This window comes from Arvicanthis niloticus, chromosome X (assembly GCF_011762505.2).
Source record: "Arvicanthis niloticus isolate mArvNil1 chromosome X, mArvNil1.pat.X, whole genome shotgun sequence".
In the NCBI taxonomy this organism is placed as follows: domain Eukaryota; kingdom Metazoa; phylum Chordata; class Mammalia; order Rodentia; family Muridae; genus Arvicanthis; species Arvicanthis niloticus.
The window spans coordinates 49,962,159-49,989,964 of NC_047679.1; the positions used below are offsets into that span (position 1 = coordinate 49,962,159).

The 27,806-nt window shown below is 36.2% G+C and overlaps 1 protein-coding gene across 3 annotated transcripts in view; it reads left to right on the top strand.

Moving 5' to 3' along the window:
• The first annotated feature begins 3,261 nt into the window (after positions 1 to 3,261).
• Positions 3,262 to 27,806, top strand: part of Zc3h12b (zinc finger CCCH-type containing 12B) — a 170,138-nt gene continuing 145,593 nt past the window's right edge. For all 3 annotated transcript variants that reach the window (XM_076918464.1, XM_076918463.1, XM_034485642.2), the window contains exons 1-2: positions 3,262 to 3,737; positions 22,734 to 22,799. The gene's annotated coding sequence lies outside the window, so the exon portion shown is untranslated. The remainder of the gene's footprint in view (positions 3,738 to 22,733; positions 22,800 to 27,806) is intronic.

Below are 27,806 nucleotides of genomic sequence, written 5' to 3' on the forward strand. Positions count from 1 at the left end.
ATGTATCTGAGAGACATCAATGAGCTAAAACAGGAGTACCATCTGGAAAGTCATGGAACTTGAAGGAAGGACCTGTCTACTATACACAATGCAAATATTAAGTGTGGCCAGTAGAGGCCCCTAGTACACAAAGGAAAACAACTACAGAGAAAACCATTGACAGAAAGGAGATACTTGTCTAATGTAGACTGCAATGCAAGAGTCCATAAATGCAATCAATCCCATTCTCACAAACAGAATGGGCCCTCTTCACTACTTTTATAATTTTTAAGTGTATGAGTCTTCTGCCTGAGTGCATATTTGTTCACCATGGGATACTAGAGTAACAATGGCTGTGAGGTGGCATATGGGGGCGGGCAATTGAGCCTGAGTCCTTTAGAAAGCACTGTCTGTGCTTTTAACTGTCAAATTATCTCTCCAGGCTCCATCTTCAATTCTAAAGAAACTGTTCCAGTACATTATCTGTTTAAAGTTCTTGTAATTCCCAAATCCTTTACATATTTAGCAGGATTTTATTTTATTGTATTCTTTTTCTTTTGAAGATCACTGACTTTATTAATCTAAAAATCTTTATAAGGACAGTGACTGCCTTGCTCCCAAGATAGAGCCAAAGGGCATCCAACAGATCTTGAAATGAGGGAGAAAAGGGATAAGAACTCATTCATGAAAGCTGATAACTATTGCCATAGAACTGCAGGGGGCTACACAAGGACTAGACATGCAAGGACAAGAATTCCAAAAAGGTTGAAATGCTGAGGGGAGAAAACTCCCAAAACACCCCAGAGGAGGTGAGTGTGAATCTTTTCCTTCATCAAGTATAGGCAGGAGCCCCACCTGTCTGTGGACTCTGGAGGCTCGATGCTGTGGCTAGGAGGACTGAAAAGGGGTCCTCAGAGAATGTTACAAGAAGGCATCACACCAGTCTTGAAGGCATCTAAAGCAAAGCAGTCCTGGGACTGCTTGGCATTGGCAACACATGTATTTTAGTCTTCATCTTTCTTTAGCACCAGAAACTGACCAAGGACCACATAAGCATTGTTGAAGTTCCTTTCATCCAGCTTCTTGCCCAGGGCTTCACCAATCCCAGCTAGGCTCCCCACTGACTTTCCTCCCATCAGCTCTGCCCATGAAGTCTTAGTACTATATCTTGATAAACACTAAGGAAGGTTGTCATCTTGATAAAGCTGAACCAGTAGTTGTGGCTCTAGTTATACTTCCAGAGCTACTTGGCTTCTCCTACCCATACCTCAAACTATTAGAACATTCTTTGACTTCCTAATGTTTTCTAAAAAAGACGCAGAAACACTTCAGTCAAACATTAGATGGAGCTCAGGGTCTCTTACAGAAGAGTTGGGGGGAGGATTGGGGGCCCTAAAGGGGATAGGGACTCCACAGGATAGCCAATGGAGTCAACTAACCTGAACCATTGGGACTCTCAGAGACTGAGCCACCAACCAAAGAGCATACATGGGCTGGACAGAGACCCCTGACACATATGTAGAAGATATGGAGCTCAGTCTCCATGTGGGTCCCAAACAAGTGGAACAGGCTCTGTTCCTAAAGCTGTTGCCTGTCTATGGAATCCGTTCCCCAACTGGGCTGCCTTGTCTAACCTCAGTGGGAGAGGATGAGCCTAACCCTGCAGAGACTTGATGCTTAGCTCTGTAGAGTATCTCATTGTGGATAAATGTCTGCAGGTATTACAAACTCCCATTTTCTAGCATATTTATTCTTAAAATGTAAACAAGTATCTTCAAAGTTACGGTAACACCTCATATTAAGCTGCAACCATTCAGGAATATGTGTGGTATGATTCTGGAGATGTTTTACTATTGTTTTAGAATAAGTCAATAAATTAGGTGAACAACTACCTCAAATCCCATCTAAAAGCTCATCTTAAATTTGCAGTGCCTTTAAGGCCACTTATCCAGATGTACTTTTTTGTGTTTACTCAATAAATCAGCCCTCTTTCTTTACAAATTTGTATAGACACTTCTGTTTGTTCATAGGCGTTACTTCTTTATCAATATAATAGAAGCAGATATATCATGTGACCAAAGGAATGCAATTTAGTGTTTACACATCACTGAAAATACAGTTTCTTTAATATTTGCTGCTTATATGGTTACCATAAATTTTTATTTTAAATTTATAGTTCATTTGAAACTTATATTTTATTAACACTTTTAGAGCTTTGCAAAGTTTTTACATGGCCTAGATTTTTAAACAGTACCTAAAATGTATCTTTCATTAGATTATCATTCAGTAGAGTGCATTTTGTAAATATGCACATATTATTTTCACATTGTATTATGTTAAGAATTAATTACATTTTTATCTTATAATTACACATTACAGAAAAGTTGAGCCAGATTTTAATAAGTTCAATAGCCAGCAGAAAATGACACAAAATGTTTTATGTATAACCACTGTTTATATGTCAGTTTTTAGTATTAGTATTTTAACACTAATGAGTAGTTTGGGCAAGATCAACAGATGTTCATTAGTTCATGGGTTCACATAGATTTCTTTTCCAGATGAAAATAGAAAAAATGTATGTAGGCATTTTGTGCATTTCAATCTGAGAAAGTGTAAAACCTATTACAGCTGGATGTTTAAGGGCTGGAATTAGAATGAAATCAGACTACACTTGGAGGACTTTATTAAGCTAGAATGTTCAACTAGAGAGCATGTACTTTGTCTTGTATTGTACATAATGATAAGCCATAATACCTCCTTTTTTATTGAGTGCTTACTCTGTGTCACAGTAGGTTATGTATGTTAAGTGCTTTACATACTTTCTCTATTCATCCTTGTAAGTATTCTGAGTACCGTGTTTCTCATTTACAGTTGAAGAAACAGATTTAGAGAGGTGAGAAAAAGAACAGAAATACAAATTAGGCTGTAATTCCATTCTCCTGACCAGAGGCAAGTGAGACTTGGGAGTTTTATAAAGATCACTCTGGTAAAGTAAGAGAAAAGACTGTAGGAAAACAAATCGAAAACCATCCATAGTTTTCACATGCCTACCCAGTAGTGGATCTCATCCTAAGTCTCCAGGTCTCTCCATTTCAGAACATCTTGGACCTCTCCTCACAATTCTTTTACTCTGACGTTAGGGCCTTCCTAGGAAATGGGATTTTGTTCACTTTTTCTAGGTCGCAAACCAACTGGTCCGAGATCAGACCGCGGCTCCAGTGGTCCCTGGCGGGGGTGGGGCGCATGCGCGCGGTTGCTAAGAAACGGCGATTAAGGCGCCGCGGTGGTAACTGCGCCCGGGTTGTGTGTGTAGGCAGCAGCGCCAGAGGAAGAAGAGCACGAGGATGCAGCTGCGACCGCGGCCCCAAGAGGGAGCAGCCACTGTTCTGTGGTCGCAGGGCCGGAGAAATTGGAATTAAGCCTGGGGGGTCCTGTTGCTGAGGGGACGGGGCAGAAGGTCCTGCCAGAAGCTCAGGCCTAGTATCCGGGAAGAGTTCCGTCTGCTGGGCGAAGGCCTGCCGCCTTTGCTTCCTCCTGGCCCTCCAAGTCGATGCTGGTGAAGTTGGTGGCCGCCAGGGGCACAAGCACCAGGCTGGTTTTCTTGCACCCAGCGCCTTTCTGGCCCTGCATGAACAGCTGCGACGCCGCCTCCTCTTGTCCGCGCGGATCCCACCCTCAGCGGCGGGGGAGGGGGAAAGTTTTCCCCTCCGCAGGGGCTGCATGGTGCAAGGCGACAACAAGACCTTAGGAGAGTAGGGGTGAGTAGAGGCACCACAGTCTCCTGGTGCTCAAGCTGTTTTCTGGTCTCCGGGTCTCTGGGGCCCCAGCAGGCCAATAAAGCTCTGTGCTCTCATTCAGAAGCTTCTGACACCCTTCCTGCATTTGCTCACGGGTAATTTCTTCCAGTTAGTTTTCCCTCTGAAAGCCATCACTTTGTGATCTCAACCCTGGCTTCCAGAAACATAGTGTCAGCGATTAAGGCCTGGGTTGCTTCTTAGATGCTGATGATTCTAAGTGCAGTCATGCACCTTAGTCTCTGGTCTGGAAACATTCTCCTAATGCCCTGTTCACATATTTTTCCTTGCTCTAAGTGTGGCTCTGACTCTTGATCTTAGGAGACAGCCGGACCTGACCTCAGGCTTGTCAAGAGCCCATCCTCCGCATTGCTGTTGCTTCATGACTGAAGAATTGACCAGATAGCTTGAGTGGTGCCTTCCTTTGCAGTATTGTTTATACTCATGTGCAGTAGGCTTCTGCAGACCATATGTCTAGCCCCTGATTCTTAGACTGTAAATCTAGGCAGATACTAATTATGTTAAATAATAGTGATAATAAGACAAAACTAGTGACATGTTCTGTTTGAAAATCAAAGTACCACCAAACTTGAGAAGTGGACAAAGGAAAAATATTGACAATAGGGGAAACATTTTACGAGGTATTCTTCATCAAGAATGGCTCACGTCTTCATTTTAAAATGTGCTGATGAAACTTAAGATGCTCTTAATAAAAATAAGGATAGTTGTGATCTATTTGTTCTTTTAAAAGTAGGATATAGTTTTAAATATTCAATTTCCCCCTAAAAAATTTGGCAGGAGACACCCGAAGTGAGACTTTGGATACCATGACTAGATAAGGTTCTAAACTTGCAAGGTGTTTTTGACAATTATTTTGAGGTGTGAGACTGTTTCTTTAAAAGTAGAAAATTTACAGTTCCCAGTTGACCCTTTTCAAAAGTGAATTCAATTTGAATTGATGTATAATTTTAATTGCAAGGCACGCCTGTGGGCTGACAACAAAAGATGGGTTCTTTTATTTCACTCTCTTCCATCCTGACATTTTTAAGCCATTTCAGGTCTCTTATCTAAAAAGAATTGGAGAAAAAGAAGCACATTGGTGGGAAATCTAAATTTAGTTTATGGTAACCCCTTTTAAGCTAAAGCACTTTAAAAAGTATATAGATGCCGTGTGTGGTTAGGTAGCTTTGGCTAGTGAATCTGTTAACACAGACAGTTTCCTGATAGTTTTAGAAGAAATGTCTTATATTGTTTGCTTTTGTGTTTGAGATGTTCTTGTGTTTAAAGTACAATCCCAGGGGAAAATAGTTTTGTATCTCAATGTGAATTATCTGTTGTGCATTGGCAAACAGGCATGCTTCAAGAGCCTAGATTTCAAACTTAGAGATGGTTTCTGTTTGGAAAAGATCTTAATGAATTCTACTCGTGATTATTTGAAATACTATTAAATCTAAAGAAAAAGAATTCAACATTAATGAATATGACCAAGAAGGTACCACATACCCCAGAGCATTCACACTGACTGTCCTAATCGTATGGGAAATTGATATTTTGTTTTGAAAGTGCTGTTAAGGAGCTTGATCATTAAATTCTGGAATAAAGTTTCTTTTTGCTTGTTTTCTTTATTTCATTTTCAGAGATTTTTAATAAGCTTTTGCTTTCTAGATTTTACTCAGTGCACATCACTATCGTGGGCAAGGAGAAGAGTAGATTAGAAACAGGTTCCAGGTTCTGTTGGTGTTGTTCGAGGCAGAATATCTAGCATGCTCCAGAAGCATGAGACACTGGATCTGGTTGCCAGTAACCAGTAATAGAAAAAAATTTTAAAAAGCCAACTGAAACAGTTTTGAGGAATTCAATTGGGAGAGAAGCATACAGATAACCTATATTAATCAGAATAAAATAAGAGCTAAGAAAAATTAAGAGTACAGAGAGATTATTGAAGTCTAGGGATTTCCTGAGAAGGCTTCATAGGAAAGTCACAGTTTTTCTTGAAATTGTAGGCTTTGTTGGAAGGAAGAAACATTTATGATAAATCTATTAGATTAACTAAAGGAGAAAAGGATTATTTATAGCAGTTAACTTTCTTGATGTGAGCAAACTTTTCTATGCTATATTATAATTTAATAATGAATTAAATAGTAATAACTTTATAATGTATGTGTTATACAAGTTAGTTTTAAAATGATCGTCCTATCCTGGGGCACATAAGAATGTTTTCTAAGAAGCTATGCTTTGTGCTTCCCATAATTTTAGTTAACTCAGTCACTCTGGATTTCTGACAGGGTTGAAAACTTATAGTCTCATAGCCAATCCTGGCTATTTACCTTGAGAGAAAAGATTTTAGTGGATGGTTTTCAGCTGACATTCATTCTAAAGCCAAGAAAAAAGCCAGGTCCAGAACTAAGTGTTTTAGTTAGGAGAGATGACAGAGGTTCTGGTTAGTCAACAAAATGATGGACTGGGTATTAGGACTATCTTGTACCTCACTGGTACAAATTGGCATAATTATGCTCTAATTGTATTTTGAGAGAAAAGTTTTATTTTAACAGGAAGGGTGATATGTAGGAGGAGCTAAAGTGAGAGGGGTACCGAGAGGAAGAGGAGTAAGGAGAGGAGGAGAAGAAGGAGAGGAGAAGCTAGGTGATAAGAGAGAAAGAGAAAGAGAGGGGGGCTATGGAGGCAGTTGTTCACGTGTCTTCAGTCAAAGATAGTTGATATATCTAGGCTGGGTATTAAGTTACACTTCTGATTGAGCATTACCAAACTTATAAAGCCTTTGATTAACATTTTTAAAAAGTGTAGAAAAGAAAAAAGAAAAAGGGGGCATGGGATAGGGGTTTTCTGGGGGGGAATGAGGAAAGGGGATGGCATCTGAAATGTAAATAAAATATCCAATAAAAAAATAAGAAGAAGAAAGAAACTGTGTTAGAGATATAATGTATGAGAGAAGAATCTATTTTTAATAAATAAAATATTTCAAGAAAAAGAATGTTTTCTAAGAAGATACAAATAATTAAGTTCCCATATTTTATAAATGTACATTTTTTCACTGACTAGTAAATCACAGCTATAGTCAAAGTGTTTTATACAAAACTGATACAATAAACACAACCTTGTATTATTAGTATTCTCCAAAGGTTACTTCCAGATACATTCTATGAGCAACATGAATTTTGATTAAGTTATATCATATACTACTGTGTACAATAAAGGGAAGGGCTGTATTAGAGTTTTGAAATTAATACTGGTCAAAGTTCTAATATGTTAATGTATGTGTTAATATTTAGCAAGTAACATGTTAAAATTTCAATCATAAATCTTTGTAAAACTTATTTTAGTGCATTTCTAAATTTTTTGCTATATTAAAAATTGGTTAACATGTTAACAGTCTCTAGGTTTTGGTCAGCCATTGTAAATTAATATTTTTATGCAGAAAAATAACAAATCATACTGCAATTAGAGAATATCACTGATTTACTATAATTTCTTTCACAAATGCTATTGCATTTGTAAAAATGCAATATGAATTCAGTAAAAACTTTTCTTTATTAAAATATTATTTATTTTATTTTTTGTCTTTTATTTCTTCATCAGATCATCACCATTACTACATCCTATCATAATAGACCACACATACGTAAAACCAAGTAAAGTGTAAAGTTCCATCTTTAAATGGACAACACATATGTAGTGATGGAACCTGAACAACATTTATCAAATTCAGTAGGCAAAGTTTTCACTTTGTATTATAAAACAGATAGGCCAGATAGCAACTGCTGCAGAAATGAGGTAAAATGGAATATTTCAAGCTCTTTAAACCATGATCTTAAGGAGACCTTCTCCAATGGCAGATCTTGGATAGCCTCCTGGTCTATCTTCTTCACAGAATTGATAAACTTGGCTTCTACTTTGGAAAGAGAACCACTTTTTCCTCTACATGCTTACAATCTTGCTTTAATGTTTACTGCAGAACTAAGTCCCTTTGGTACTTTAGGAAGAATTTTCTCCTCCTCCTCTCCCTCTCCCTCCTCCACCTTTTTCTCCTCCTCATCATCATGGTGTTGATAGTTTTAAAGTCTTTTCCATGCTGCTTTGAATTTTCTGCATTTTTAGTTGTCATATCTTTTTGTGGAGGTGTTTTGAGACAGAGTCTGTACAACCCTGACTGTCCTGGGACTCACTCTGTAGACCAGGTTGACCTCCACCTGCTTGCCTCTGCCTCTTGAGTGCTGGGCTTAAAGGCTTATGCTCTCAATGACAGGCTAGTTGTAGAATCTTGTACAGATTTCTTCTCTGGAACTTTGACTTTCCTCCTTGTACTAGTTTGGTTTTGTCAACTTGGCACAAACTAGAGTAATTTTTAAAGAGGGAACCTCAACTGAGAAAATGTCCCTACCAGATGAGCCTGTGGAGAGGCCTGTGGTGAATTTTCCTGATTGATGACTGATATGAGAGGACCCAGCCCATTGTGGGTGGTACCGTCCCTGGGCTGGTAGTTCTGAGTGGTATAAGAAATCAGGCTGAGGAAGACATGGGAAGCAAGCCAGTAGGCAGCATTCCTCCATGACCTCTCTGCGTCAGTTCCTGCCTCCAAGTTCTGCCTATGTACCTTCCCCAACTTTGCTTCACGATAGACTATTAGATGAAAGATACCCTTCCCTCAAAACTTGTTTTTGGTCATTGTATTTTGTCACAGTACTAGAAATTCTAACTAAGACACTCCTCATCATTGTTGTCTCATTTACCAACAACTTTTTTTCTGCCCCGTGGAATCTTCCTACCACTACCAGGAGCCAGGTCACTGTCCAGTTAGACTTAAGAATTTTCCATACTCTTCATCTTCATCTTCTGACTTTGGATCCTCTTCTACAGCTGCTATGTGTTTCACACTAGTATGCACAGGCCCTGAGTTGAAGAGCAAGGTATTGTAATTTCAAAGTCCCTAAGAGAAACTGTTAGTTTTAAAGACATTTTCAAAGTTGCCAGTGTTATTTTAATGTGACTGCCCTCATAATACACAGTTATACATTCTCTAGCAATGCTGGACACTTGAAATAATCTGTAGCTGTCAATCATCTATATGATCATGAGAAAAAATACTCTCCATTGTACTGTGTTGCTACATTGTGATGTTTAGTGTGTTATGTGTGTTCAGTTCAGTTTTTATTCATGAGTTTTTAACTTTTGACTAAGTTATTGAGATGTAACCACATCACACACAAGTTGAGGACCATTTGTATCATATTAAAAAACGTTTTATGTCCCCCAACATAAACTCACATTTTAGAATATGCACATTTACTTCAAGAAGCAAAATACTCAATTTTCAAATTTCATCTGTTATCTTTTGCTGCCCACAGAATTCGTACTTGGTAAATATGTTACTAACAAACAATAATTCACTGTCTCTAGGCTCAGCAAATAATTGCTGTTTCATAAAATTATCATTTCATTGTTATTGATGGTTGGAGTTTGGATGGAGTGTTTCCAGTTTCTTGGTCTCTTATTTAAAGACTTGAAATGCACTGATTGCAAAGTAGCATTCAAAGAAAAGTCAGGAGTGACTGCAAGTCATATGAATGAGTGAAAGGGTACTCAAGAGTTCTGATTACAGTTTAAAGTTTCCTTTTGTATGCAGATTTAAAGTTATCCTATTCTAAGTATGATCTTTAGTATATCAGTGGACTGAAATTTTTCTACTTAAGCACATCTTTAAAATTTTGTGATAAGAGCTTATTGGAATCATGATTTTTATCCAGAAATTCTATTTGGATCAAATTGTCCTAGAACATAAACTTATTCACTAAGCAAAAGATGATGAAAGCCATTTCAGTATGAAGGGATAAAAGCAAAGAGTGGAATTCAAGTATTTTAGCAACTAATCAAACAAAAACTTTCACATATAAATTGTAAATGGATCTTCATAAGGAACTGTTACACAGAGTTCTCATTATATTAATCTTGTATCTCATATTATGAGTTATTAGTGATCTTTGAACCGTTGTCATCCAAAATGTAACAATTCACACTAATTTCCTAGTTACAAGTGCATCACTGAAATTAATTTTATTCTGTGATAGAAATTTGTAACTTTGTAAAATACCATAAATATTATTTGGAATCTGAAACTTATTTTCACAGAATAATGAGAAAATGGACATTTTTATAATAATGTTTGTTAAAAACTACTATATAGGAAGTGTTAGTGTCTTTATAGCCTTTTCTAGCCCTGAATTGTTGAACTAATAATTCAACTCAATTACTGTAGATATTTGTATTCATTCTTACTTTTGAGCTAAGCATATTTTATTAAAAATGCACACAATACGATATAGACTATATTAGTTATTTAGAATATGTTCCTAATAGTCTGAAAAGCTGTGTGCATATAAGATAAGCTATTTTTACATCTAAGTAACTTGACTGAAAGTTGTGTGGAGAAACATTACTAGCTATGCATGATTAAAAAATACTTTAACTCAGGAGACTAAATCCTTAACTTGGTTATTTATTTATTTGTTTTCCAAGACAGTTTTTCTGTGTAACAGCCCTGGCTATCTTGGAATTCACTTTATAGAGCAGGTTGGCCTTGAACTCACAGAAATTTACCTGCCTCTGCCTCCCAAATGCTGAGATAAAGGCATGTGCTGCCACCACCTGGCTAATTATGTTTTTATTTTGAAAACAAAATCTTTTCTTTGTTGAATAAAGAAAATAGTCGAAGTTCAAAACTTCTGTGATGCCATAAGGCTTCTTTCATCCACATCAATTCAAAGTTCATTATAAACTTCGTATCTTCATATATTTACACTTCAGAGTTTTAAAAATTTTATAATAAAAATACTGTTTTCTGTTCTTCCATTCTGCCTATTGTCACTATTTTATATTGTCTTCAGAATTTTTTTTATTTTATGGTATTTCTTGACATCTACCTGAAACTACTGTAATATATATTAAATATATATAACTTAATATAATGTGTAATACAAATATTTTACACACACACACACACACACACGGAAGCTTTTTAAAAAATACTGGTCTTCATATAGCTTTTTCAAACATGATTAGTGTTCTTTATCTCTTTGCGTACCCTTCTTCTGCCCTATATTCCAATTCCCCTCCACACTTTAAACCCCACTTTGTTCCACTTTCTCAAACTGGAAACTAGTTCACATATGAACTCTGATATAAGATATTTAATTTGCCAGGACATATATAATTACATATTTGGATTTTTTGTTTCTTTTGTATTTTATTTTTTTTGAGACAAAGTCTTGTGTAGCAAGCTACTAGATAAGGATGACCTTACAGCCTACACTTCCCAAGGGCAAAGATAGGTGTATACTATCACACCTAGCTTCATGTGTTGTATACTATTATATTTAATGTTTGTTGCTGAATTTATTAAACCAATGACTGTGCTTATATACATTCAAGGCTAATATTATTAGATTATCTTATTTCAGTTCACATAATTTTTTTGTTTAAATATAATTAGGATATTTCTTTTGGGGGGGTGGTATACACCTTTTTTTTTTATTTTACATTTCAGATGCCATCCTCTTTCCCCATTTCCCCTTCCTAGAAAGCCCTATCCCATTCCCCCTCCTCCCTTTTGCTTTTATACATTTTTTAAAATGTTGATCAAAGGCTTTATAAGTTTGGTAATGCTCAATCAGAAGTGTAACCCAATACCCAAACTAGATATATAAACTATCTTTGACTGGTGGAGACACATGAACATCTGCCTCCATGTCCCCCCTCTTTCTCTCTCTTTCTCTGTCTCATCACCTAGCTTCACCCTTCCTGTTAAAATAAACTTTTTCTCTCGAAATGCAATTAGAGCAAAGTTATTCCTAATTGTACCAGCGAGGTACAAGATAGTCCTAATACCCAGTCCATCATTTTGTTGACTAACCAGAACCTCTGTCATCTGTCCTAACTAAAGCACTTAGTTTTGAACCTGGCTTTTTTTTTCTTGGCTTTAGAATGAATGTCAGCTGAAAACCATCCACTCAGATTTGTTCTCTCAAAGTAAATAGCCAGGATTGGCTATGAGACTATAGGTCTTCACCCCGTCAGAAATCCAGAATGACCAAGTTAACTGAAATTATGGGAAGCACTAAGCATAGCTTCTAAAACTTAGCCACTGAACACCTGGAAAGCCCCTATACTACTGAAAGTTGGAGCATCAAATCTTCAGCCTTCTGGCCCAGAATCATCTGATAGACATTAGTGATGCAGAATTATTAAGGGCTGATTACTCTGTCTAGGCAGATATAATCAGTCGACTATTCTGCAAGTGTGTCCTTTTCTGGACAGTGATTTGTCTGTAGATGAAAAGAGGCAATTCTTGCCTAGTGGCTGTCTCACCATAACTGGAGTAACTCCAAGGATGCACATAATTTTAAAGTATTATGTTATTATTGACACTAATTATTCTAAATATCTGTGATTCCATAGAAACATAAAAATTAAGGCATAAAAAATAAGCATTAGATTTTATACTTCAGTTTTTCTTAATTTGCAATAATTTTGGGAGAAAAGGTCTAAAATGGTTGAAAATTTAAATTTTTATGAACTGGTATGTCTTATGGTTTCCTTATACTTGGAGCAATCAGAACTGGATTAATCTTTACAGACATTATCTTAATAAATGGATGAGAATGATTTGTAGTTAATACATCAGCAGACAGTATATGAAGATTTCTAAAGCACTTAAAGACACCTTTAAGTAATTTAAATATCTCTTCTCCTATCTTGTTTATTGATTTATTTAATACATCCTTATGTAACAAATTGCAAAGTTAATTTAATTTTAGTAATTTTTGGAATTATATATTTTAACAGTAGTGTGTTTCAAATTGCAAAACAAAATTTTACTAATTTGCACTCTACTAATCAAGAATTTGTTAAGGTTTGGGTAGATGTAGCAGTCACACTATTTTTTTTCCTAGATTATCTGTCCTATGTTAATTATGGATTATGCTGGACAGAAAAAAATTGCCATAGCCATATTAGAGGTTAAGACAATTTGAAGTTCCTTGCTGTCACCAGAAACTTGATAATGAATTCAAGTAAGTGATAAGAATTAAAGTAGGGACACCTAGGTTCAATGTACTTTAAAACATTGTCTAAGCAGTCTATCAGTAGTTAGGATACTATATGCCTAGTGCTGTGAAGGGGACTCGAGCAGTAGTTAATAAAATTTGAGATTCCTTATTAGAAATGCTTGGGACAGAAATGTTTCAGATTTTGGAGTTTTCCAGAAATTGGAATATTTGCATACAATTATGAGTTGATTATCTCTATTCTAAAAATCAGAATATGTTATCACATATCTAAGATCAAGCATTAATGTCATGGTATGAAACTATTTGAATTTTGAAGCATTTCAGATTTTGAACTTTCAAGTTGGTGTTAATCAGTGATGAAAGAAAATTTAAGGCATTATTCATTGGAAACTGTTTCAGATATAGAAAGTGCAGTGGAAACATAGCTAGAATGTAAACTCTTATACATTTGTAAACACATACAGTTTCATTGATACATCAGAAGGAGAAAATAAAATGTTCATTAAACATTGCAACCCAGAATCTTAATATACTTATAGTACTGTCAAACATCTGAAAATAACAAAACTTGGGGACTTTCTTTCTTAGTTCTAAAGTAACAAATTGAATGAATCAATCAAGTATGGTGGTATATACTTGTAAATCTTTATACTAAGAAAGTTGAGTCAAGTAGATTCCTCCGAGTTCAAGGCAAGCTTGACCTATATAATAAATTATAGATTAGCCTGGGCTACACAGTAGGTCCTATCTCAAAAAACAAAAATACAAATACTAGTAGTGATTTCTTCTACTTGTGTTATGATGCAATAAGACCTAAAACTCAACATTTCTTATGTTCTTGGATTAAACACCTCTGACAAGAAAGGTAACTTCTACTCCAGTTAACTTTGACAAGTTAAGATTAACACAGCATAGTCAGGTACAAGTGATAATAGTTGGTGGGAGATTATCATTTATCATTGATACTTTTCCAAGAGGGGATACGAGCTAGTTCTTTATTTTTCTGACTTCTATAGTAATACTTTGTTTCTATTGTGTAACTCAGTGCTCTTATTTGACAGGTTTTAGATCTTATGTCTAACAGCAGGGGAAGCAATAGCATGGGCTAATTTCTATAAGAATAGAATTTTAGCTCATTTGTTTTTTTTTAATAATTATCATTCTTCCTCTTTCACTTCAGCTTTGCCATTCCTGTGACATATTTGATGAAACTTTGCCATATATTTACTTGTGGAAGAGAGAGACTTAAAACATTTTACAGAGCTAACAATCCAATGCACAGTAGGAAATCTGTTTAATTCTTAGTAGTCTTCATGAGCATAGGGGAGTAGAGAATTAGAAAAAGTATTTGGAAGATAATTTTGTGTTTAAATTGAATATGGGAGCTAGATAGATGGTTCTGGGGTTAAATGCACTTCCAGAGGACCCAGGTTCAACTCCCAGCACCTCAAGCATGTATAACTCCAGGTTCAACTCCCAGCTCTCAAGCATGTATAACTCCAGTTCCAGGGGATCTGATGCCCTCTTCGACCCCTTCAGGCACCAGGCACACATGCAGTACACAGAAAAATATAAACATCCATACACATAAAAAAATATGTAAGGAATTTTTAAAATTCATTTTATACTTGAGTATGAGTACATCTTATCTCAGTAGATATAGAGAATTAGTTAACTAAAGAATATGGAATTGATAATGAATTTGCTCATTAAGGAATAATTTAAGCAGATGATAAAGATATGGCTAGAATGCTTTATATAAAATATTGGAGCTTTAAGTTATGAATAATTTGTTTATCCCTCTCCCATAATTAAGATGTTTTATAAAGTCAGGAGTTGTATGTTTGTAGTCCCAGATACTCAGTAGACTTCTTGAGTCTACAAGTTTGAGACCAGCCTGGATAAAGTAAGTAGATGTGGTCATATTGAATGAATCTCCTTTATCTGCTTTCCACTCATCTAAAAAATACTTATTTTGGGTAATTAATAAAGATGTATTTAAATCAACTTAAAGCAAAATGATACATATATATTTTTTAAATTAATAATAGAGAATTCTCAAGGAAACAAAGAAAAGGAAGTGTGGCTTAGGCATATGTGGAACTTAAACTAGGAAGGAAAGTAATTTCTAAGGAAACTTGTTTGAGATCATATACACACAAGTAACAGTATATGTACTGAACAGGTTATATTTATGAATATGCATATAGGTAATAACAAAGAAAAAGAGGCCATGAGTTTGAGGGAGAGCAAAGGAGTTGCATGAGAGGGGTTGGAGAGAAGAAAGGGAAGGGTAAAATTAGTATTTATATTATTATTTCAAATATTAAAAATTATATACAAAAAGACACTTGTCTTTCTCAATCTATCAGACTATTGATACAATGGACCCCAAATAAATGGGAATTTCCTAAGGAATATCATGCTGAGAGAAGAAAAATACTTTAGACAGTGGGGAAATTTGTCTAAAAACTGGTCAGAACACGATAAAACTGAATCCCAGATAACGATGGGTCAACAGTAGGTAGAACCACACTTGACCAAGACTGTTTAGGTATTTATATCCTTGGCCGGCCCCCTATTTAAACTTTAATTCCATGTCAGGACCCTGAAGACTAAGTTAGAGGTCTTGTTTAATCTCTTCATCCCTCTTCCCATTGTGACCATATTAAATATTTTATCTGATTTCCACTGTTATTATTATTGGTTATTTGAGGATAAGTGGCCTGACTAAGTTGACACATAGGTTGTGACCCCTTAAGATTGATCACATGTACATAAAATATATGAACAGTGACTACTGTATTGCTATATTTTCAATGAAAAATCACAGAAACTTGAAAAATATAATGAAGTAGGCATATTGATGATACATGCTTGAGTGGAGCTTCTCTGACATTTCTAGATATTTCACAGCCAACTTCCTGGTCTCTGTTCTCCTGGCTCTTATAAATTTTCCACCTTCTCTCTTGCTATAATCCCCGAACCTTAAGCTATGAATTTGAAAGAGGGCAACAGGGTGGTATGTGGGAAGAGTTGGAGGGAGGAAAGAGAAGGAGGAAACAACAATTTCAGAAAATTAAAAAAATGTAAAGAAGTCTTGTGTAAACTTCAAATAGCCTCTTTCAGTGTTACCTTGTACAAACATGCAATGCCAACTGAGATGTTGGTCTTACCTAAAGTTCCCATTTTTATAAGCAATTGTTTATGGTTATATACATTTTCCACATGTGTAGCTTCCTATAATCCAACACCACATAGAGATATTTGATTATACCATCACCACTGAGCTCTCATTTCAGTTTTTTATAAAGCCTTATCTACCTCCTCAATGCCATTCTTACACCTCTAACTTCTAATCTTTTCTCTTTCTCAGTAATTATATATTTTTTACATCATGGATATTATGAAATGTTATTTCTCTTTGGTAATTTACTTTTTTCTTTGATATTTATTTTATCTGATTTATCTATCCTATCTATCTATCCTATCTATCTATCTATCTATCTATCTATCTATCTATCTATCTATCTATCATGCTTTTTTAAAAAAAAACCCTATATTTTAGCCTATTGTGTGAGCATGGGCTTGAAATCTCAGCACTTTAGAGACAAAGGCAGCAGGACAGAGGATTCCCAGCTATCTCAGTCTATTTGGCAAGACCCTGACTCAAAACCCTTGCTAGTTCTTTGGTGACTCTTTTCTATCCATTTACTGTCAGTACAGCCAGGTTTCTTTTTTAAAGTCAGTGTCCTGTACATAGCATTTATTTGTGTCTGTTACTCTTTTTTAATCTCATAGGATTGCTAAATCTTATAGTAGGTCTATTTTTAACTTAATAAAGAAATAAAATAACTTTTGTGGTGTATACACCATTTTATTGTTCATGCAATAGTGACTACAGGTCTAATGATTAATATTGAATGTATAATTAGATCTATTATTTTGTACTCCAATCTAAAAAGTCTTATTTTGATCAAGTGTAGAAAATGTATCATGAGGTATATAGAAGTTGGTAGTTACTATGGTAAAATAAATTAGCATAGCTATCATATCAGTTGGTTATTCATATCCCCTGTTTAAAAAGAAACACTATAAATCTAGTTATTAGCAAAAACCCACCACAAATATAATATACTATCATTAAGGATATTTTTCACATTGTAAGAGATAGGAACAATAGTTATTTTCTGTTTGTTGGGGTTTTTTTTACGTTTTAAAAACAATGATCACATTAAAAGCATGAAATGAAAACACTTGAATTTCTCTGGTGACTAGTATAGTTGGGATCTTTTCATACACCCATTAGCCATTTGATCTTGGAAGAATTGTCTATGTTATTTGTGTGTACTATAGTGGGTTTGTGTTTCTATTAATTTCAATGAGTTTTTATTTTGCATACTACTCTCTTATCTGAAATATAGGTTTTACATTTTTCCTAGTCTGTAGGTTGCCTCTTAACTATGTTGATAGATTTGCACGTCCCCACTCCCTGTCCTGAAACAGGGTCTCTGCATAGCCCCGTCTGTCCTGAAACTCACTCTTTAGAGCAGGCTGGCCTTGAAGTCAAAGAGATCCACTTGCTTCTGTTTCCCAAGTGCTGGAATTAAAGGTGTGCACCAGCACACCAGAAGTGTTGATAGATTTGCTACATAGAAGCTTTTTAGTTGAATAGAGTTCCACTTGTTTACTTTTTACTTGTCTTTCTTGTGCTTTTGGTGTCACAGCCAAAATTTCATTGCCAAACAGATGTTGTAAAGCTTTGCTCCTGTATTTCATTTATAGGAGATTTTACACTATCAGGTCTTAAATTTGGGTCTTAATCTATTTAATCTATGTTAATAGATTTAGAGTTTAGTTTTATGTATTGTGAGAGGTGAATATACAATTTTATTCTTTTGCATATATGTCCATTTTTTCAGAACCATCTGTTGAAGATTGTATCTCTATTATGCAGCTTTGGCATTGTTATGAGAGATAATTTGACTATATGGGTGTCCTTTTATTCCTAGGTTCACTATTCTTTTTCAAATTACTGTGTTAGTCTGCCTTTATATGTCAGTTTCATATTGTTTTATTTCTTTCTATTTGTCATATATTCTGGGAGCAGAGAATGTGAGGTCTCTAGTTTCATTATACTTTTCTCAGTATTATCTCAGCAGTTGGGTATTGGTAGATGAGCTATATAAATTTTAGAATTCTTCTGTGTTTTAGAGAAAAATATCAATTTTTAAATGCAAATTTCACCAAATTTGTATATTGCTTTGGGTAACAGGGACACTTTAATACTGCTAAGTCTTTCAGTCTATTAGTACAGTAACTTGATATGATTTTATTCTCTTCTCCTGTTTGTTAAGAACCTTATGATTCAGTGAGATTTATCTGGAGGTTGTTCTAAGTATATTTGAGAAAAAGGTGTACTCTAATGTTGGTTGGAATGTTGTATACATATTTATTAGGCTCAATTAGTTTATGCTATTATTCTAGACCCCCATCTGTGTTTGTTCTTGAGGAGAATAACTATCTTACTACAGGGGGCATATATGTATATGTATATGTATATGTATATGTATATATATATTAGTTTCACTTAGTTCAACGTGCTATTCAAACCCTCTGTTCCCTTTTTAATTTACTATTAGTTTATATAATTCCTTTGAAGAGTAGTTGTACATTTTTCCTTTCTGATATTATAATGTATTTTTCCTTTAATTCTTTCATTTGGTTTATATATTTTATACTTCATTCTCAGGTACATATATCTTTATCATTATTATTTATTCCTTTAAAACTAACCCAGTTTTTATTAGTCCAGAATGTTCTTTTCTCGTCTGACATTTTTGGCCTTAAATATTATTTTATATGAAATGTAATCACTCCTATTCATCTTTGATAGCCATTTGGTGAGTATGTTTTATTTAACATATTGTTAAACCTTATTTTGTCATTTGCTTATCCATTCAGTCACTGTATACATTTTGATTAAGGATCTTAATTTATTTTCATTTAATAAAATTGTTGGACAGGTAGGACTATCACTGTTTTGTTGTTTTCTTTCTAGCAGACAGCCCCTTGTTATTTTCTTTCATATTTCACTCTATTTTTTGGCAGAGATATTTTGATTTCTTTTTCATTTTCTTTGGTAACCTTTCATATATATATAATATATATATATATATATACATATATACACATTTTTAAAATTTTTATTGGATATTTTATTTACATTTCAGATGGAATCCCCCTTTTCCAATTTCCCCCCACCCAGGAACCCCTATCCCCATCCCCCCTCCTGCTTCTATGAAGATATGCCCCCACCCACCCTCCGGCTCCCACTTCCCCACACATGATTACCCCTACACTGGGGTGTCCAGCCTTCACTGAACCAGGTCTAGGTCCAGCCCTTGTATGTTCTTTGGTTGGTGGTCCAACCTCTAAGAACCCCAAAGGTCCAGGTTAGTTAACTCTGTTGGTCTTTCTGTGGAGTTCCTATTCCCTTTGGGGCCCTAAATCTTCCATAAGTGTTCCTAAGTTCCATCCACTGTTTGGCTGTGGGTGTCTGCATCTGTCTGAGTCAGCTGCTAGGTGGAGCCTCTCAGAGGATAGCTATGCTAGACTCCTGTCTGCAAGTATAACAGAATATCATTAATAGTGCCAGGGATTGGTGTTTACCCATGGGATGGATCTCTAGTTGGGCTAATTATTGGTTGAACATTTCTTCTGTCTCTGCTCCATATCCCAGTCCCTGGATTTCTTGTAAACAGGATAATTTTGGGGTCAAAAGTTTTGTAGGTGAGTTGGTGTCCCTATCGCTTCACTGGGGTTCCTGTCTGGCTATTGGAGGTGGCCTCTTCAGGTTCTATAATCACAATGCTGAGAATTATAGCTAAGGTTACTCCCATTGACTCTTGGGTGCCTCCCTTATCCCAGTTCTCTGTTGTGTCCTGGAGATGCCCCACCCCCACCCCATCCCTATCAGATGCAGATTTCCACTCATTCTCATGACCATCTGGCCATCTCTCCTGTCCCTCCCCACCCCTGATCCTGATCCCCCCATACCCCTACCCATGCCCTCTCCAACCCAGGTTCCTCCCTCCATATGCTTCCTAGGACTGTTTTATTCCCCCTTCTAAGTGAAATTCAAGCATCCTCACTTGGACCTTCCATCTTGTTTAGCTTCTTTGGGTCTGTGAGTGTAGCATGGGTATCCTGTATTTTATGGCTAATGACCACTTATAAGTGAGTACATACCATGCTTGTCCTTTTGGGTCTTGGTTACCTCACTTGGGATGATATTCTCAAGTTCCATCCATTTGCCTGCAAAATTAATGATGTCTTTGATTTTAATGGCTGAATCAATATTCCACTGTGTAGATGTACCACATTTTCTATATCCATTCTTCAATTGAGGGACATCTAGGTTGTTTCCAGTTTCTGGCTGTTATAAATAAAGCTGCTATGATTCTCAGACTTTGGATTGGGTATGTGGGCTCCTCATCCAAAAATTTATTTATTTTCCCCCCTGATTTTTACAGTGTTTGCTATCTTTGGTGTCTCTCTTTAGTATTGCACTTTTAAAGCTGCTGGGTTTTTTAATTTAATTTTTTCATATTCATTTTATATCATGTTCCCAGCCCCCCTCTCCCACAATCCTTCCTCCATCCCTGATCCCCCTCCCCTTCTCCTCTGAGGGAGTGAGGAGCCCTGGATATCCCCATCACCCTTGCACTTCAAGTCTATTCGAGGTTAGGTGCTTCCTCTCCTACTGAGGCCAGACAAGGCAGCCCAGCTAGAAGAACATATTCCATGAATAGTGCTGTATTTTTAATATCAAATTATATATATATATATATATATATATATATATATATATATATATTCATTCCTGAAAATGGATATTGAAAATCTTGTACATGTAAGTACATTGTAATACTATTTAACTGTAAAGAAAAATGAAACCAGTATTTCTATAAACACACACATGTGTATGTATACACACACACACAGAGAGAGAGAGAGAGAGAGAGAGAGAGAGAGAGAGAGAGAGAAGCAGTGGTGGTGGTGGAGGAGGAAATTATGTTACCTGAGCTGCCAGTGTTCCCCACAGGAATCATAGACTGACAACATCGACAACAACAAATACCTCTAGTACTAGGCATGTCAAAGCTCCTTTTGCATAGTTGGGCAGTGTAGACCAATTGACTCCTAAAACAATATAAATCATTGATATTGTCTTTGGTTAATTCTTGGTGTATTGCTAAACACACTGAACACTTAGGACACAGGGCTTGGATGATTTGAGCTGGTTCAAACCTGAAAGCTTCCTTCTTGTAATGTAGTTTCTATGGTGCCAGAAAATACTATCCAAAGTGCCAATGGAGGGAAGAAATTAATATTCTTATCCCACAACACAACAATGAATCACAACATGTCCAGCATGCTAAGATATCCATCACATATGGCACACATGTTGGTGGTATCCAACAGCTGTCTAGTTAGATTGAAGTCTCATCGTCAGGAAGGAAATCATACTTTGTACTGGAAATCTATCTTCTCAGGGCTAGTGAGGCTATGGATCTTAGAAAAGAATCTATTACTACTGCTTTGTTAGACCAGCATTCCTTAGTACATTATTAATTGTATCCTTATACCGACATATAAGTATAGCACTACCTGCATCAAAGAAGCTTTTCTTTTCAGCAAATGGAATCCATCACAGAGATAACTGGTCACAATAAGGATATCACGGGATTGTGGGCAGCCCAGCCCGATTAGATCACCTACATTCCTGTTCCTGCATTTATGGCTCAGGGAAAATCAATGAGGAGGGGCAGGAAAAAAACTCTTAAGAACCAGAATATCTAGAAGAGAGCTGTAAAACAGTCTTTTCTAGAAATGACTGCTTAAACAAGCAGAATAATGGTAGTATTAGTAGATACACTAATGTGTAAGAGGCAAAATTTCACAGGGTTCTACCCTTAGAAAAAGAACTATAGGCAATTAGTAACTGCTAAGAGATGGAAAATTAGCTTCTCCCAGGGATGAGGCCCCTTATTGATTATCCAGTATAAAGTGGTTAGCCCAGAAACCGTATACACACATAAAACAAAACTGGACTTAGCATGTTGTATTTATATATTTGTGCGTATATACATATGAATGTATGTAACAATAATAATCAAAGAATAAAAGACTATCATTTTGAGAGTAGGGGTCCTGGGAAGTATTAGAGGGAGAATACCTGGGAGGAGCTGATGGGAGAAACAGGAAGGAGCAAAGTGATATAATTCTATTTTAATCAACAATGCATTGAAGCAATGTGAGTTTACTAGTGATACAAATCATTTCTATGGGAAGTAGCCTTAAAAAATAAAAATTTGAACACTCACCCTACTGTGTTCTTCCCTTTCCATTAAAATAGAAGTCACTATGTTGTATTGAACTCTGTTCTACTACATTTCAAATGGAGCAACAGCAAGTCATAGAAATCTATTTTATTCTCGGTTGCCTTTGAGACATGGTGAGCATTCCGGTTCTTAGAGTTTTCATAGAGTGGTATTCTTAGTGTGGTGGTATTTGAGCCTCTACATTAGGTAACTATCTGAAAAGACAGCATTTAGACATATGTTCCAACTCTTTTCCTTCTCAAGGAGAATTTTAGAGTTGGAATTTTTTCTCTGTTGTTCCATACTTTGTGGGGGTGGGGATTTAGCCTAAATATTTGTGTTATTTTCAATGGTCCCTCCACTTGGCACCCTTTAATATCAGTGCTTCTACACAGGGAAGATGTAACTTACTTCCACATACACAGACCCACCCCCACCCCTGTAAGTCCATATGTTCAACATATGTTTAGTCTTTTATTTTTTTCCCTCACCAGGAAGAAGCCAACAATTGAGTTTTCTCCAATTATACTGTGCTGAGCTGGACAGAGAGATCATGGCGAGTAAGTACCATAGCCTTTCATCTTGACTTTAGTATGGCTGGATTCATGCTTGCCTGAGATGCAGGAACCTATTAGCTGGTTTCTCGATTTCTCTTGGAGGAAATCAGTCTACAGATTGTTGTTGAGTTTTGTTTCCCCACTGTAAAAAGGAAGGTCTCAAGATTTTCTTTTCTACCAGTTTCTTCTTGTAAGCAGACTCCATTTTATTGTTTTCTTTTCATCCCCCTGTTTTTTCTTTTAGAGCTCTAGATCTGTGACAATACAGGCAAATTTTTGATCATTTGTTATGTTCTACAGATGCCTAAGAGCCTGTGTTTCCACTATTTTTTTCTTGTTAAGACCAGGTAAATTATACCTAAATTCTGCCTTCGATTTTGATAACTCTATTTTTTCTGCACTCTACTATTGAGTGCAGATAGCTATTTAAAAGACATTAGCTATTGTGTTTTATTAGTCATACAATTTGCATTTAGGTTTTTAAATTGAAACTAACTCATTTCTTTGCTGATATTTTCCAATATTTTTGCATTTGTCTCAAGATTATTTTAAATTGCTTGTTGAAGAATTGTATGTGGCTTTTTCAGTAAACACATTTTTATTTTAATTAAAATATATTTATTTAACATCTCTTTAGTAACTCTCATGACCTCACCCCTTTAAATACTTGAAGTCATCTTGGTAGTTTTGTTCAGTTAATTATGCTTAGGGCTTCCATAGCTCTTGATACAAAGAATAATTTTTCATTACATCTTAGACATTTTGGCTACTGTTTAGGAAATTCTTAATCCTTTTTAAGTTATGGGTTTAATCAGGATATCGTTCTTTTAGTTAATAGTATAGGCCATGGAATACTTCATTTTTTATTTAAATTTTTAGATGGTATGCTTTGATTATATTCTTTCTCTTCATCCAGCTCCTCCAAGATCCTCCCAACTTTCATTTCCACCAAAGTTTATACTCCCTTCACCCTTTCTCAAAACAACAATAACAAAACCAAACCCCAAAATGGACAAAAAACAAACAAAACCCCAAATAAGACAAAATAGCAAAGCAAAACAAAAAGCACACACAAAAATCATGGAGTCTGTCTTGTGATACCCAAGTACTTATGGGACCGGCCCTGGGGCATGTAGTTATTCCCATGACACTCCATAGAAGAAAACTGATTTTCCCTTTCCCAGCAGGTATCAATTGCAAATAGCTTTTTGGTTAGTGGTGGGATTGTCTGGCTTGAATTTGTTCTGTTTTATTTTATTTTATTTCTGTGTGATGTCACAGTCTCTATGAGTTGTGTGTATCAGGATGATGTTTCCTTAATGTCCCCATCCACTTCTGACACTTAAAATACTTCTACCTCTTCTTCCACATAGACCCCTGAACCCCTGAGCCTTGAGTTTGATCAAGACATCCCATTTAGGACTGAGTGCTCCAAAGTCTCCTACTATACATATTGCCCAGCTGTAGGTCTCTGTTAATTAAAACCTATTGCAAGAAGCTTCTCTGATGAGGATTGACTGAGGAACCGGTAGGGGGTATAGCAATATGTCATTAGGATTCATTTTATTGCTATGGCTTTTTAGCAGAATAATAGTAGTAGGTTTTCCCCGAGGCCTGTGACCTGTCTAGTCTGCATCCTTGGCCACTTTATCAGTGTGAAGTGTAGTCTCTATCTGGAATGGGCCTTAAATCTAATTTTAAAAGGTAGCTGGTCCTCCCACAAGCTTTGTGCCAGTATTGCATTCATAAATTTTGTAGGCAGGTCTCTGTTTTAGATTACAGGATTCCATTCAGCTATATGAAATTGATCCTTACTTTACTCCTCTGATAATATGCAAAGTACCTTCCAGAACCATAAATGCTAACAAGTAGGGATGAAGCTTCAAATTAGGAACTAGCTTGATTTTTTTTTTCTTATTTGATGATGTAAGTTGTGTGTTCAGAAGTATGGCCCTCTGACAGATGTCTTGATTTTTAAGTTAAATTTTGAAATTTAATAATAGGTATCTTTCCTTCATTATAGATACCCCTCCTAGCTATGTTCTCTGAACTCTGACTCACAAGTGATGCACTATAAATACATTTTCACCTTGCAGGCCACTGATACTTCATAAAAAGCTACCATAGCTACCCTCCTCTACTCTGGACACCTTCCATGCCTTTGCATTATGCTTTTTGAGTTGTTTGAGAAATTTAATGAGTTAATTTGATTTAGCTAGTTTTGGCTATTTTCCAAGGAAAAGATTTCCAGGTGGCTGAAGATATATAGAATGGATAATTATAAAGATTTTCACATATATATGAATATATATGAAAGGATATAAAAGGATGATGGAGTAAAAGGTATGAGATGAACATATGATTAGTGAAGTTTGCTAGTTTCTAGAGAGTTACTAAAGGTGACATTGAATGCATGAAAGTGAGATTTGGGAGCCTGTTAGTTGGCTCAGTCAGCAAAGACACTACCAATAACTCACCAAGCATGATGTCCTGAGTTTGATCTCTGAATCAAACTTTGTGGTAAAGGGAAGGAGAGAGGCAACTCCCACAAATCATCCTCTGACCTCCACAACATGGCATGCATGCACGTGCATACACATGTAGTTAAATAAGTGCAAACTAATAAATGCATAGCATTTCAAGTCTTTGACTGTGATGTAAATAGAAGTCTAACTATGGGACAGGGTAGCTGACATAATATGAAAGATCATGATGAGTCAAGATGATCAGGGAACTGGACAGAAAGCTTCTATTTTTGTCAGCATAAAACCAGAAATGCTTTAGAAACAACAAGCAAAAAGTGATCTTAGCTCAAGCATTTAAAAATATAAGTTGAAACTCATTGATTAAATTATGAATTCAATCTCATGAGTTCTGATCAATGGTATTTCACAAGTTAATGGGATATTAAAAATACCACAGTTCATTGGACACAGTGAAGATACATATTTATGAAATACTTTTGCACTTAGCAATGATGTAAAATGTATACTATTATGAGTCATGTCCTTGTTTCCTAGGTTTCTTCCATCCTCACTGGCTCTTAAAATCTTTCTGCCTCTTCTTCCACAGAGTTCCTTGAGAGGAGGGATTTGATCAAAATCCTTCCATTTAGGACTGAGTGTTTAAGGTCATTTACTTTCTGCACATTGCCCGGTTGTGAGTCTCTGTATTTGCTTCCATCTACTGAAGGAGGCAACTTTTCTAATGAAGGCTGAGCAAAACACTAATCTATGAGTATAGCAGAATGTCATTAGCAGTCATTTTATTGCTGTGCTCCTTTGGCAGGAAAGTAATATTTGGTTTTACCCTGGGTCCATGGCCTAGCAGGTGGGTTCTTGAGCAGTGTCAAGCATGGGTTCCATCTCATTGGGTGGGCCTTAAGTCTGCACATACAGTTCTTGATTACTCATAAGCTTGTGCCACTATTGTATCCGCATATCTTGTAGGCAGGTCCCCATTGTAGATCAAAGGATTTGTAGCTGGGTTGGTATTTATCTTTCTGTTCTGGTAGTGGGCAGAGTGCCATGAATACATCAGTAGGGGTGAAGACTCTAGGTAGGCACCAGCTTGTCTTTAACAATAGAACCTTACCATCAGTTTGTGGGAAACAATCAGTAGCCTTGGTAATATCTCGAGGATTTTTTTTTTGCAGGGGTAGGGTATGAGGGTGGTGGTGGTGGGTGTTTCCATGGAGCCCATTTGGTTAACAATACAATTAGATACAACCTATTCTCAGCACTGGAAGTTTCATTTGATGGTAAGAGATATGTCTAGTTGGGGCTTCGTTTCTCCCCTTTTATTTGGTGATTCCATTTAGGTTTCTTTCATATATGTACATATTTTAAGAAGCTGAAATAGAGAGTTGGAGGGAAAGGGGGTTAGGGGAGGGAATACATGGAGGGACAGCTAAAACTAAGGGCTATTTGAGAGGTCCATATATGATGGTTACTTTGTCAACTTGATATAATTTAGAATCACATGGAAAGAGAGTCTCATAGGGGGACTGTTTAGATTAGATTTGCCTGTGGTCAGGTCTGAGGGAACTGTCTTGATTACATGAATTGATGTGGGAAGACTTAGTCTAGTGTGGATGGCCCTATTCCTTATGTAAGAGTTTCCTGCACAGTGTACGAATATTAAGAAAGGTGAACACAAGTAGGCACGCCTGTATTCTTTTCTCTCTACTCTTGGGTGTGAATGTGATGTGACTATCTGTTTTAAGTTCCTGCCACCTGACTCTCTACTATAATAGACTATATCTTGGAATTTGGGGCTAAAGTATACTTTTCCTCCCAAGTTGGTTTTTTTTCTAAAATACTTTTTTATAGCAACTAAAATGAAACCAGGCCAGGTTTGCTCCCCTTTTCTGTTTTTATTTGGATTTTTAGGATGTGTCATGGCATCAGATGCATGTTAGTAGCATGCGATTTAATAAAGCAGATTATGTAGAAATGCCTTTCTAATGAAGAAAAGGATAGTTAGCAAGTATTTTGATTAGTCAAGTTGTACCTAGGCAGTTTTCAGTGGTCATGTACAGTTCTAACATGAGCCTTTAACACTATACAGATAGCCCTGCCCTGCCCTGCCCTGCCCTGCTCACATGCCTATTTAGTTTATCTCAAGAGAGATGTGTAGTCCTTAGCTCTCCATCTAGATTTTAGAACATTTAAAAAATTACCTGTTCATCTGCCTTCTGCTCAATTTTCATTGATGGAAGATTCACACTCGTAGAGCAGATTCATAATGATGTAATGATAACTTCAAATGATATAATTTGCAGCCAATATTCTTGGTCTAGTTTTAAATAATGATACAGAATAATACCTCTTCTATGCAATAATAATTTAGTAACTTAAGGATATTCTTTTTCACCTCCTGAATGTATCATCCATTCTCTGATGTCCTATAAAGATACCATAGTGGCTGTTAGGTGCTCCAGAGCCAGATTGCCTTTTTTTGAATTTGACCTGACAGTATCCTGGAATCTGATTCTGAATGTGTCACTTA